At 42.8% G+C, this 12,598-nt stretch overlaps 1 long non-coding RNA gene across 2 annotated transcripts in view; it reads left to right on the forward strand.

Annotated features, from left to right (window-relative positions):
• The window catches only part of LOC138996243 (uncharacterized), a 251,841-nt gene that overhangs the window by 29,913 nt on the left and 209,330 nt on the right, over positions 1 to 12,598 (forward strand). For both annotated transcript variants that reach the window (XR_011468736.1, XR_011468737.1), the window contains exon 7: positions 4,182 to 4,269. This is a non-coding gene — a long non-coding RNA (uncharacterized lncRNA). The remainder of the gene's footprint in view (positions 1 to 4,181; positions 4,270 to 12,598) is intronic.

The following is a 12,598-nucleotide window of genomic DNA, read 5'->3' on the forward strand; positions in this document are numbered from 1 at the left end:
TAAAAACATGTTGGGGCTATGCCTGCAATATTTTTCCAAGTTTAGACCCCTGCATCAGAATCGCCTGGAAGAATTGATTTTAGACTCAGCTTCTATTTAGAATTATTTAAAAGTCTACGGAAGAGAGTTGAAGAAGTATAAAATAAGATTTCTGGGGGGGGTGGGTGTTATAATTACACCAAAGACTTCTCAGTTTGAATGAGCAGATGGACACAGGCGTTCAGACACTGGGGGGCTAGCTCTGTGATTGATACCAGCCATCCGTCCACTCCCAGGAAGCCGCTGATCAGCACTCAGGGCAGCGTCCTTCCCGAGTTTCCTTCCATACCTTTTCCTTCTCCTCTCCCGCCTCAGCCATGGTCCTCTCTTAGGACTCTCTGTTCAAACGGTCTGCATTCTGATTTGCAAATTCTTTCTTTCCTACATCTTTATGTGTTTTTCTTTTTACTTTCTCCTCCTCTTCCGGGCTTTTACCAGTTCTCAAAGGAGGACCTTTAGAGGCTATTTCTAAAAACAATGTAGAAAAGGCCTGGCTATATGTTTGTCTTCTTTTCCATGGTCTTCTCACCCTTCTTCCTCCCTGAGTAGAGGACCACGAATGAACGAGACAGACTTAAATGTCACCTTAGCATAGTCCATTCAGGGAGTTCCCAGTTCACTATGCTCCATTGGTGACAATGTTGATGGTGATGATGGTAAGTGTTTATTTGTGGCTAATGCCATTTTTGGACAGCTTGATAGAAGCTGGAGTGGAAATACACTGGAGGATGAATGAATGAATATAAATGCAATCTCTGTAAATAATGATGGTCTGGAGGAAAAAACAAAGGAATAATTTCCACCATTTAGATTCAAGGGATTAGCTGAATTGAATAAATTAGCCTATTAACATTATAGTATCATAAAACAGAAAGTACTCAATAAATATTTGATGACTGAATAACTGAAAAGTTTGTTTTTGTTTTTCTCATTAAAACATGTGAATCAACAAAGCTAAAAATATATGGCTCTCCATGTGGGAAAGCCATGATCACTAAAAATCAATCTGCTTCAAATTTCCACAAATTATCAGCTACTCTTTAAGGACTCAGGGATTGTTGACATTGACCTGGATTTCTAGGAAATCAAGATTTGGTTCAAATTGAAAGATGTAAGATTTTATGAACCCAAAGATTTAAAAGGCATTAAAATAAATATTGACTAATCCCTTCGGGAAATGAGTCTAGGATTAGATTATGTTCCTGTGATAAATTAGAACTTCTCAAGAAAATGAATAGAACATCAGGCACATATTAACATCTGTGTTTTATCTGGGAAAATGTAACGAACAATACTTGCAATTCTTGTTTGCAAAATTTACTCAATTTTATTTAAATATGGTATCATAGAACAGTGCCATGAACACATTGGCACCATTCTATTCCTTTTTCGGGGGGGGGGGGGGGGATAATGCTCACATCTGAAAATATTTAATCATAAAATGACACCGTTACTAGGATCATTGTAAACTTTGTAGGGAAACCCCTTCCCTTCTCGCAAGGGGAAAACAAGGCTCATAGGGAGACAGGATCCACTCAGGACAAACCCCATGGTTCTCAGCAGAGATGTCTAAGTGCAGGGTCCATAATTCATATCTTCTCCACAATCACCATCTTTGACAGATGATCTCCTTTTTTTAAAATTTTCACCCGAGAATATTTTTCCATTGATTTTTTTTTAGAAAGAGAGTGGAAGGGATGGAGGAGGGAGGGAGAGAGAGAGAGAGAGAGAGAGAGAGAAACATCAATTGCTTGCCTCCCACATGCTGCAAACAGGCCGGGGATTGAGCATGCAACTGAGGTACGTGCCCTTGACCGGGAATCCACGACCCTTTGGTCTGTGGGCTGACGCTCTAACCACTGAGTGACCAGCCAGGGCAGTAACAGATTTTTTTTTTTTACTGGGCTACTTGAAATCTGAAGTGTTCTGTGGAAGGTGGTAAAATATGATGCTTTGTTTCTCAAACTCTGGCCGCAGAACTGCTCTACATTCTCTTAAAAACTGCTGAGGACCCCAGAGAGCTTTGTTTATGTGGCTTATTTCTATGAACAAATGTTTCAAATTAAAATCGTTAAATTTTTTAAGGACAAGAATACACAAACCCACATACTGTTAGCCTCAGTGCTGCCATCAGCACGCAGCATGAAGCTTCTGGAAAACTAAACTGTATACTAATGAGAGAATGATAGTAAAACTGTCTTAGTGTCATGAAGATAGTTTTGGCCTTGGAGATGCCCACTGCTGTGCTGAGAACCACTGCTATTATGGTACAAATTCTGGCTCTGTCACTTACTAATGGCCAAGCTGCGTAGCCTCCCTAGGATTCCGTTTTTTCATCTCAAAATGTGTACAACAGTGTCTGTCTTGTAGGTTTAAGGTTAGTATTCCATGAAATAATGTATATCAGTACTGTTGCATACTTCAGGGTAAGCAGTCAGTACTGGGAGCTGTTAGTAACTGGGGTTTGTATCTAACTGGGAAGTCCTAGCTTATCTGTGCCCAGCGGGGAATTACATCATCAGTCCTACTGGGGTCCTATCCAGCTGGTTCTTCCATCTCCATGATTTCCACCCATTTCTGAGTAAAGTAATATTGTTTAAATAAAAATGCCAGTTTTCTAAAGTATCTGTGACTGAGCAGAGAAAGAAGATAACTTAATAGTTATTTAATACTTTTGGAATTTCTCGGGCATTTTGATTGATTAAAGAGGAAGACTGACATTTTGTTGACATGACTCAATTTTCAGCAATAAAATATATTTGCACAGAATGACCTACTCTAAATAAAGATGGTATTTATGCAAAGGAAGAATTGGGCTCAAAAGCTGTTACAACAACTATGACTAAAGTTAGTATCTCTGATCTCCAAAATAGATTTTCAGGTGTAAGCTAATGTAACTTATTTCTGGCCCCTTTTAAATGCTGACATTCCAATGAGACAGAGAGTTGGGAATTTGCCGAGACCTGATTTGGTTCAATGACTTATGAATAGCGATTGTTTGTGGGGTAGGGTATATTTTGTAAGAAAATGTCTTGAAATATATGGAAGAGATATGTAGGTCTAAAATTAATCTTGGGTCTATGTGCAATTAAGCATAATGTGATAATACTTGTAATTGAAATCCCTAGGAGTACCTTCTTATTCTTGCTGTTAATAAGGCGTCCATTTCATTAATTTGGTCACCAAAGACCTATGTTTCTATATGTTAGGGATTGACATATTAGGTCTGAAATGTCCACAGAAAGTGAATTGGAGGGAAGAGACAAGGGATACAAAAGTATCTAGCTTTTTCCTTTTTGAGGAAGTGAAAAAAAAGAGACAAGTCAAAAGGCACCTGAAGCTTTTTCTCTATAGCAATGTCTATGGCAGTGGTTCTCAACCTTGGCTACACATTAGAATCACCTGGGAATCTTTTTAAAATCCTGATTTCTAGGCCTCATCCTCCGGAAATTCTGTTTCTTTGTTACTCATGTTGTGGCTCCATCCCATAACAAAGAAACAGAATTTCCGGAGGATGAGGCCCAGAAATCAGGATTTTAAAAAGATTCCCAGGTGATTCTAATATGCAGCCAAGGTTGAGAACCACTGGTCTATGGTGTGTCAACTAAACTTCTCAAGTCTATGGAGTCTCCCCATGGAAACTGAGGATTAGCATTGGAGCCTGACTCGGCAAGGCTTAGGGCCACCTCCCAGATGAGCATGGGACATCTACCTGTGCTCAGAGAGCTTCGGGAGGGAATGAATGTGACTTGATTCTATTGATCGAAACATCCATATTCCAAGTCACATGGGTGAACCTTGGATGAGGACATTTTGCTAGGTGAAATACACCAGTCACAGATGGATAAATACTACAGGATTCTGCTTATATGAGGTGTCTAAAAGAGTCACCTGCATGGAATCAAAGAGAGGAATGGTGGTGGCCAGGGGCTGGAGTGAGAGGGAATTGGAGAGTTGCTAATCGTTGGGGAATAAAATTTCAGGTAAGCAAGGTAATTAAGTTCCAGAAATCTGCTGTAAAGCACTGTATCTATGATTAACGATAGGTATTACACACTTAGACATTTGTTAGAGGGAAATGTGTTCTTACCACCATAAAATAAATGAGTTCTTTAAACTACTCTTTTCTCTGAACCTTGCAGATATATGTACCGGCTCCTGAATATAACAGGCAGCATTGTCAGACCTGAGGCACACGGCTGCAGGGCTTTTTCTGAGATCTGTAACCAGGTATGAACGACCCAGGAAAATCCTGACTAGATTCCCTGGTATGTGTCAGAGCCATTTATGTAAAACCCCCAACTAGCTGTGAATTATTGAAGTAGAATCTTCCCGGTGAGATTTGAGAGGACATCTTGTGAGTCTTAAAAGCAAAATGCCAATGTTTGCTGTTATCCTACTTGTTTTTAGAGAAATCTGCAATAGCAGGAAAAACAAGACTCTGGCCAACAATGAAGAGGGTCAATAGGGAGCTACTTCAGGCGGGGAGCCTAAAAGGACCCCTGCCAGGGGCTCCAGATGTTTCCTCTCGCCTTGCCTCATCTCTTCAGTTTTATCTGTCTTGCACTCTTGCCAATTTCTTCTACCTAACTGCACACTTCCCCAACCCGACCAATAAATACTCCCTGTAATGTCCTTAAATAAGTCAGAGGCTAAGAATTGAGGAAGGACCTGTTGACAGAAGGGTTCACCATGCTCCAAGCAGAATCTACTTATCCACAAGTGTAAAAACACATCCTTATCTCTTCTCAACTCACTGAATGATATTTCCACGCCATCTCCAGAAGGTGTCTGCGTGCCCATGCCAATGGTCTTTCTGAAGCCATGGAGTGAGAAGAGAATTTTCCCCAGAGGGCAGAAGAGTATGTATGTGGGAGCCAACCAGACGTTTCCCAGGCTCTGGTGTTGTCCTGTTCGCCAGCGATGAGCAGATGTTAGCTTCTTCTGATGCACAAGGAAGAAGAGTGCAATGCTCTCACCATCCTGATGTCATCTCCGATTGTTATTTTTGCTGTTCTTCTAAATAATAGGGTTTCTGGCATGAAGACTTATCTCAGGATTCAGCCCAGCCGTGTTCTGAGATCCCAGGCCCCAACGCTGATGGATTTATGCAGGTTGTGATTCTCTGACTAATTTGCTTTGAATGAGGTGAACACTTGGGAAAACCAAAATGTCATTTCCAAGATTTTACATCCTACCAGGAAATACAACAGGAAATAGAGAGCAAAAAAAAAAAAATTATTTTTCACCTCTGACTGTCAAAATGGACTTTTTGTTTGTCGTTTAAATTAATTGGGGGGAAAAAAAGATAACCCGGTTATACTTCTTCCTTCTTTACACAAAAATTGCAAGACCTTGCAATACTGTTTCTTCCCCTTTTGCTCACATAAGTGATTTTAAACATTCTCCATGTGGCTGGAAACGGAATGATTTCATGGCTTCCCTGTTGTGCTATGTGAATGTGTAGGTTAGTGTTTTTGCTCTGCACGTCTCTGCACACTTCTATTAAGGAGCCCAGAACTGAACCTCTTTCAAAGGAGGTCACAACAGGGGAGGTCACCTGGACCAGAGGCGGATGCCATTCCTGACTGTCTCCTCCTTTACTCCTGCGTGGCAATGCCCTGTCCCCCGAGGAGGAATTGTGATCCTGACTTCGCAGATGAGGAAACTTCGGTGGGGGTGGCTGGGTAACCTGTCTAAAGGAACAGAACCAGTAAGTGAGGAACCCACATCTGACCACTTGCTGGAATCCTTCATTGCTTCGAGTACTTCATTACAGCCCCGTGAGAGGTGGTGGGGGGAGTTCTGAGGACCAGCAGTTAGTGTTGGTCTGGACATTTGGATGAAATGAGGGAAAACCTGTGGGAGGCTTTGGATGAGTTTCTGCAATAAAATTATCTTTTTCTAATTCTTCATCCCAAAAAATTCCTCAAATAGACACAGCTCCAGGGGGCTTGCCCTCCCTTCCCTTGCTCTTTCAGGGATGGCCTTCTGTAGGGTCTCAGTGGGGAGCACCTCCCTGCGGTTCCTCCACCAGGGGAAGGATGAGGGGAAGGACGAGGCTGCCCGGCTGCTGCTGACCGAGACCCAGTGGTCCATATACTCCCCACCACCTGGAGGCTTCCCTTTCTTCACTTAAGCCAGTTTTCTTCTAACTCCGTGTGTTGGAGAAAAGGAAGAAGAAGACGTGATTGAAAACTGGGTCACACGTCCCATCAGCATGCCCGAAGCACTCAGAGGCACTCAGTGTGATTTTTAAGAACTTCAGTAGATCTGTACTTGGAAATGATCCTTTAGTTATTCTGTTCCCTTAAAAAATAGAATTGTTTGCATGAGCAAGTCACACAAACTCTCTAGGCCTCACAGTCACCTAAACATTGAGATGAAGAGGGTGATTAACATAAAATTTTTAAAATTAGGGTCTGCACAATCCAATATATACATATGTACATATATATACATATATATACACATATATACACATATATAACACATATACATTATATATACATTATATATATGCCAGAATGTAGAAACAAGTTGATGGTGCCGACCATAAGCTCTTCAAGGGCAGGGACCACCTCTCTAATTTCTTTTGATTCCTTTAATGCTTGATGCTTAGCGCCGAGCAGGTGTTCCTAAGCCTTCTTGGCTGTCGAGCCAAGTGCTAAGATGCAGAAGCTTTATTTGTCCACACCAATCTGTGCTGGGGGCCTTCCCTGCCAAAAGGGGCCAGTGAATTAAAGATTCCATAATTAGACACCGTGCTGCCCCGGGCACCCTGTCCCTGCTTGTCAGTGTCCCCGCGATGGTGCGTGACAGTTGCCGGTCTCTCTGGGCCACCTGTTCAGCTGATAGGAATGTTAATTTTACTTTATTTTTATTCTTGACAGAGGAAAACACATTATTCAAGCCCATTGAAGAAGGGCTGCCACTTAAAACTCAAGAGAGGGATTATTCCCCCCTTCAACTGCAAGTCATGGGTGGGACAGTATAAGTGACAAAACTGAGGAAAGGCCAGTCTGCCTGTGAAAATCAAATACATGTAGTGTAAATAGTCTGAAAAGGGACTATATGCTTGGTCCCTTTATTGGGTACATATTATGTGTCACAAATCTTGTGTAGGACATGTTATTGTTCCACTTTATCTTCACTAAACTCCCCTGACAAAGCTAGTACATTTTAGAAATGAGAAAGTAGGTTCAGAGAGATATAACAGCTTGCCCAAGGTCAAGGAAATGGTAACTGGTGAGCGGTAGTCTCTCTGATCCCTTTAATAACTATCCTCTCCTCTCTCTCACAGCCCCTCCCATTTTAAAAAAGATGTTTTATTGATTTTTACTGAGAGAGAAAGGGAGAGGGAGAGAGAGAAACATCAGTCCGCTGCCCCTATCCCCACCCCCTGTCACCCCTACCAGGGATCCAGCCTGCAACACAGGGCTTGAACCAGAAACTCCCAACCAACTGAGCCACACCTCCCGTTTTGTATGTAGGGAGGGAGTAGGCTTCGGTGTGTTTCTCCTGGCCTACAGTTTGTGCTGAACAGATAAGTTAGTAGTTTTCTGAAAAACATATTCTGATTGTTTTGTTTGTAGGGTTCTAGAAGCTGGAGGTATTTCGTAATTTTTTTTTTCAAGTGCTCACCTCTTCCAATTCTGTTACTTTAGTTAAAGAAAGAAAAGGAGCCAGGACTGGGAATAATAGCAATCCCAAAGACATCTCCATGTCTGTCGTTAGTGGTTATTGTTTCACTTGATCCTTATAACACACCCTGGGAGGCAAGTGGGGCAGCATGGCTGGATCTCATTTTACAGACAAGGAAGGGAAGCCTGTGTTCTCAGGAACATGTGCAGGATCACTCAGATGGTGAGGAAAACTCCATACTCAAATCCAGACCATTGACCCTAAGTTTGAGATGCTTGAAAATACAGAAGAGTTGTGGTTTCAATACTCAGTTCCCAGAGATTTCTAGAGGATTTGGGGCCACTAGCAACCCAATTTCATCCCACTTCCCCACCATTCCCAACTCTACTAGTAAACCTGGTTGTCAGTCCTGACCCAAGCAACTGTGGGGCTGGCAGGCAGCTCAGAGCAATGAAGGCCTTAGGCTCCATGGGAATTCCAACATCCGGGAGAGGCCCCAAAGAGCGGAGAAAGAGATAACGTGGATAAGGACACTCTCAGCCAAACAGGTGAAGATCAAACAAACAAGTAGAGAAGCCTGGGAGATATTTGCTGACTTTAGTGAAGAAAATAAGACTACCTAAGGCAGCGGTTCTCAACCTGTGGGTCGCGACCCCTTTGGCGGTGGAACGACCTTTTCACAGGGGTCACCTAAGACCATCCTGCATATCTGATATTTACATTATGATCCATAACAGTAGCAACATTACAGTTATGAAGTAGCACTGAAAATAATTTTATGGTTGGGTCACAGCATGAGGAACTGTATTTAAAGGGCCAGAAGGTTGAGAACCACTGGCCTAAGGGGATTCAAGGATAAATAAACAAAACAAAAACACTTTCCAATTAAAAACTGAGATTTGTAAACTAAAATACTCAGTACAGGATTTGAAGGAGAGCATGAACACTGTTCAGATTCAAATGAATAAGACCAAGTGGGGGAAAAAAAGAAAACAAAGCCAAACACACCCAAAACAAATAAACAAACAAAAAAAAACAACCCCAAACAAACAAAAACACTAAAGGGAAGAAAATTATGAGGAAAAAAGATCCTGGATGGTCAAGAAATCTAAGAGGGAACCAACCTGAACTAGCACATGGGGTTCAGATCAGTAATGATGGACAGGTTATTAATTTGACTTGTTTCTATGTGGTGAACATTATATGTGTGTGTGTGTGTGTGTGTGTGTGTGTGTGTGTATAATAAGTTTATAGTCTAAGCCTTAGACCATCTAAGCCTTAGACACTAAGGTATAAAGAGACACATTTGGGGAGAAACACATATGTATATCATACACAGTTTGTATTACTCTGTGTGAGTATACGTATATATATATGTATATTTGCCCCCCTCTTTCCCATGTCTTTGTCTCTACTTTAAGCCTTTAGTTTAAAGGCAAGATCTGTATGGCTGTGTTCTGTGGTGGCTAGAGAGGTATTGAGTTTTGATGACTGATTAACTTTTGCCTTTCTGTTTTATTTCTTTCTCTTTGTACTCTGGCCAGAACTTCAGGCTCTTGACAAATACTTGTTGAATATGGGCTGCTTAGGGAGGAAAAGAAACTATGAGAAATGATCTTAGGGGGTGGGTGGGAGTGCCTAAGTTTTTCCCAGCTCAGCTGCTTCCAGGCAAAGTTGTGGAATGGGCCTTGGTTCTGCATCCACCTGTCCATCCACCCCCACCTCCGGACTTGGCAGCTCCTCCTTTATCTTGCTCTCTCTGTCAAGAGTCCCCCATCCAAAAGGGCACCAATCATTGTTTTCATATGTGAACCCTCCAGGAGCAGTTTGTGATCATTCTTTTGGTTCAAATCTGAAAAAACAAAACAAAACAAACAGAAACCTTCAAAGAACTACTTCTCTTTAAAGAGATGAAACTTCAGTTATTATCAGGCTATGAAAGAAAGTATTTGGGTTCAGCAGAGCCTCTCATGAGCTCCTCAAACAACAGGGATTGGCCCACAGAAGAATTATTAAATAAGAAACACTAGCAAGTTGGAAAGGCAGACTCATTCAGTCCGCGGGACAAAGGCACTGAGCCCACCATCTGCAGTTTGGGTGGAGTGTTATCAAACAGAAAGAGTTCATCCACCGGGTGCTAGCAAGGCCACACACGAACCACGAGAATTTCAGTGGAGGAAGTTCGGCTATTTTATTAGGAATGGTGCCACCCAGGAAATGGGAAGTTAATGCTCAAAAGCTGGAACTCCGAGTGTAGGTTACAGATCATGTAGGGCAACATCATGCAGTGCTGTGGATCAGGAATTCAGTGCTGGGAGCTGATTGGTTGGAGGTCAGGGTAATGAGTCATTTCTCCAGGCCTTGCGGACAGCTCTGAGGTCTGTTCCGGTGTCCCTCTGTCCCAGCTCATGGGAAAGTAGCCAGGGATCGTTCCACCTTAGGGCTGAGGAACTGAAACATAACTTAGGTCAAGATGTTATCTTCAGCCGGCAGAGGTCCAGACCATTAGCAAGGGCCAGGCTGCCTGTCCTCTGCAGCCTCGGAGGTTATTGATTATCTGGGGGAAAGGTTGGGTCCCTAAGGAATAGAGAGAGAAAGAGAGAGAGAATATTTGTAGAGCTCGGATTTAAAGCTAAATGTAATCAAAGCCAATAATGACCCTCAGCTTCACATCCAGAAAGCTAATCAGGCAGATGTTGGGTGCAATTTCCTTTCTGCCTGCCCCCCCGTTCCCCCCACCGCCCGCCCGACTTAACCAGTTCTAGAGTAGCAAACCATGTGTAAAATGCTCTGCTTCTTTAAAATGGACTCAAGAAAGGGCAGCCAGAGGAGCACATGGGCCGTATGGAGGAATATTCAACCTGGAGAAACTGAGCAGAAAGAAAAGTAAGCAAACAGCCAAGAGGCCTTCCCATTAGTATTAATTTAGGCATCAAAGTGAAACCTGACAGCACAATGAAAACAGTAGTCAAAGGCCTTGGTTGTAAGAACAGAGGAGAATCAGGCAGAATTAAAGAGCTGGAAAACTCACAGTGTGGGCGGGGGGGCTTCCCCAGAACCAGGCATGACTAGGTGGGGGGATGAGGGTGAGTGCCGGGGAGGCCGGGAGCAGGTGCAGGGCCTGCAAAGGGGCCTGTGTCTGAGACCAAGTGGAACTGCATTGTCTGCAGAGTTCCTTGAACCCAGATCAACGTGGGAGACGGGGAGATTGAAGAGGCAAGGGGCCTGAAAAGTGGGGCCCCAGTGCCTGCTCTCTCTTCACTTGCCTCCCAGATGGTTGTTCGGCCTAAAGAGAGGGGTGAATGTTTGTTTGTATGAAGTTAGGTCCACTTATAGTTGAGCCTTAACTGATGGTAATTTCTCTTGCTTCTTCTCAAGACATTTGAAGTTTGGAAGTAACAGTCTCTCCTTCACCAAACTTGAGTCAAACTCCTCTGAATTGCCTTCCCAACCAGGCCTCCTCCTCTTTTGGACTTGCATGTCTGTGTGTGTGTTTTTTTTTTTTAATGAGATAGAGGTTTTATTGTATTGTGTTCTGCATGTCTGTGTTTAACAAGAATTCTGTCAAGTTGGTTTAGCAGAACTCCCCTCTCCTTGCTATTGATCACCTTCGATATCAGACCCATTTCCTCATTCCCTCCCCTCCCCAGATGATGTATGATCACCCTGGTCTGCCTAAAGCAGGAATCTTGTTAGGTTGATTTAGCCAGAATCCCCCTTATTCCTAATGTTTCCTCTTAGTAATTTTCTATTCACAGATCATAAGCCCCCACCCCCTCTGCTCCTATTGCATTCCACATTGCATTCTGAGTGTTGCATTCATGTTCCCCTTGAATCACCTGGAGAGGTCTAAAAGAATGCTGATGCCTGGGTCCCTACAAAATTCTCATTTAAGTCGTCTGCATGTGACATGGGCAATGGAGAGTTTTAATATATTTTTATTTATTTCAGAGAGGAAGGGAGAGGAGGGAGAGAGAGAAACATCAATGATGAGAGAGAATTATTGATTGGCTGCCTCCTGCACGCCTCCTACTGGGGATCGAGCCCGCAACCCCAGCATGTGCCCTTGACCAGAATCAAACCCGGGACCCTTCAGTCCGCAGGCCAATGCTCTATTGGACTGCCAAACCAGCTAGGGCGGGCATGGAGAGTTTTAAAAGCTCTCTCCTATTACAAAACACTAATGCAAAACCTGCAAAATCCTAATATCTGTCCTAGTTGTTCCCTGATGAAGTCTGCCCTATTGTTTTAATAAGTGTCGTGAATAATTTTTTTCTTTGAGAGAAGAGAGGGTCAGTATTTTCTGATAATCTGGGAAAGAGCAAAAGTAAGTCAACTGAAATGAGGCACCCAAGAAATCATTTGAAACGTATCATTCAGATCCAAAGGTGTGTTTTACTCTGTTGGCACTGCTCCCTTCTCTCTTATTCCCCCCCCCCCTTTCAATCCTCTAACTCCATGAGCTCCCAAATGTGGATAATTCACAAATGCAAAATTTTGAAGATGAAGTCAGACTTTTGAAGCCTAGTTTCGGCCTTCGTTACTTCTCTCCTAGATCAGTGCTTCCATGCAATATGAATTATAATGTGCATTCATATTGCATGGAGTCTTACAATTGCCAGCCCCTTAGCAATAGCACTGGGCATTTGCTAAAATGGCACTCAACAATTGTTAGTAAACTAAATGCAACTCAGGTAAGCCTCTTGCAACATGTAAGTGTTAGGATTTAAATTTATGACCATACTTCTCATATTTCTCTGCTGGTGACCCTTCATTCCTTCTGAGGGTTCAGTCAGGCCAGATTTCAGAATGACTGTCCGTTAACAGGACTCTCCCAAACCTTCCATCGCTTTCCCTTGAGGTATTTCTCAGCCAACGCATCCTTATTCCTTTCCAAAACTATGCTGTATTTTCC

The sequence above is a fragment of the Myotis yumanensis genome, unplaced genomic scaffold (genome assembly GCF_028538775.1).
Source record: "Myotis yumanensis isolate MYYU_CA2020_CCGP unplaced genomic scaffold, mMyoYum1.0.hap1 SCAF_17, whole genome shotgun sequence".
Taxonomy (NCBI): domain Eukaryota; kingdom Metazoa; phylum Chordata; class Mammalia; order Chiroptera; family Vespertilionidae; genus Myotis; species Myotis yumanensis.